Source organism: Oncorhynchus keta, unplaced genomic scaffold (assembly GCF_023373465.1).
Source record: "Oncorhynchus keta strain PuntledgeMale-10-30-2019 unplaced genomic scaffold, Oket_V2 Un_contig_30270_pilon_pilon, whole genome shotgun sequence".
Lineage (NCBI taxonomy): Eukaryota > Metazoa > Chordata > Actinopteri > Salmoniformes > Salmonidae > Oncorhynchus > Oncorhynchus keta.
Window position 1 is genome coordinate 21,889 of NW_026286969.1, and position 1,355 is coordinate 23,243.

The 1,355-nt window shown below is 53.2% G+C and overlaps 1 long non-coding RNA gene across 1 annotated transcript; it reads left to right on the forward strand.

The window, feature by feature from the left end:
- Positions 1 to 461, forward strand: LOC127923633 (uncharacterized). Its single transcript, XR_008114878.1, has 3 exons — positions 1 to 56; positions 236 to 272; positions 345 to 461. It is a non-coding gene; the product is annotated as an uncharacterized LOC127923633 (long non-coding RNA).
- The last annotated feature ends 894 nt before the right edge of the window (positions 462 to 1,355 follow it).

Here is a 1,355-nt window from a genome sequence, read left to right on the forward strand (position 1 = left end):
GTTTAACACTAGTGACCAGAGCTCTATTGGGTCCTGGTTAACACTAGTGACCAGAGGTCTATGGGTCCTGTTTAACACTAGTGACCAGAGAGGTCTATTGGGTCCTGTTTAACACTAGTGACCAGAGAGCTCTATTGGGTCCTGTTTAACACTAGTGACCAGAGCTCTATTGGGTCCTGGTTAACACTAGTGACCAGAGGTCTATGGGTCCTGGTTAACACTAGTGACCAGAGAGGTCTATTGGGTCCTGTTTAACACTAGTGACCAGAGAGGTCTATGGGTCCTGGTTAACACTAGTTACCAGAGAGGTCTATGGGTCCTGGTTAACACTAGTGACCAGAGAGGTCTATGGGTCCTGGTTAACACTAGTCTACTATGTAAGGGAATAAGGTGCAATTGGGGACATAGAGAGACATGGAGATCATTACATCACCATTGTTACTACTACAGAGGTGGGGGGAGAGAATGAAGACAAGAATGGCAGAAGGCAAGAGGGAGAGGGGGAGGGGGGAGAGAGGGAGGGAGGGAGAGAGATTCCTGTGTCTACAATGGGAAGCACCAATTATTGGCACACACACACACACACACGTGCTGTCAGTTACATGTGCTTTGCTTATTCTCCGTTTGTATTTATACGATGTAGCCTCTCTCTCCCTCTCGCCTCTCTCTCCCTCTCGCCTCTCTCTCCCTCTCGCCTCTCTCTCCCTCTCGCCTCTCTCTCCCTCTCGCCTCTCTCTCCCTCTCGCCTCTCTCTCCCTCTCGCCTCTCTCTCCCTCTCGCCTCTCTCTCCCTCTCGCCTCTCTCTCCCTCTCCTCTCGCCTCTCTCTCGCCTCGCCTCTGCCTCCTCGCCTCTCTCCCCTCGCTCTCTTCTCCTCGCCTCTCTCTCTGCTCTCTCGCCATCTCTCCTGCCTCTCCTCTCTCTCTCTCCTTCGCCTCTCTTCTCGCCCTCTCGCCTCTCAATTTCTCTCTTGTTTTTAGTTGCTGAAAAGTTAGTAAGAAACAATCTCACCAGCTACTGATAAGAGAGATGGAGAGGAGAGCTAGAAAGGGATGTGTTAATGAGGGAGGGAGGGGAGGATGAGAGAGGATGAGAGAGGGGGTGAGAGAGGATGAGAGAGGGGGTGGAGAGGATGAGAGATGGGGGGATGGAGAGGATGAGAAGAGAGGGGGATGGAGAAGGATGAGAGAAGGGGGGTGGAAGGATGAGAGGAGGGGGATGGAGAGGATGAGAGAGGGGGATGGAGAGGATGAGAGAGAGGGGGGATGGAGAGGATGAGAGAGGGGGTGGAGACGGATGAGGAGAGGGGGGATGGAGAGGATGAGAGAGAGGGGATGGAGAGGATGAGAGAGGGGGG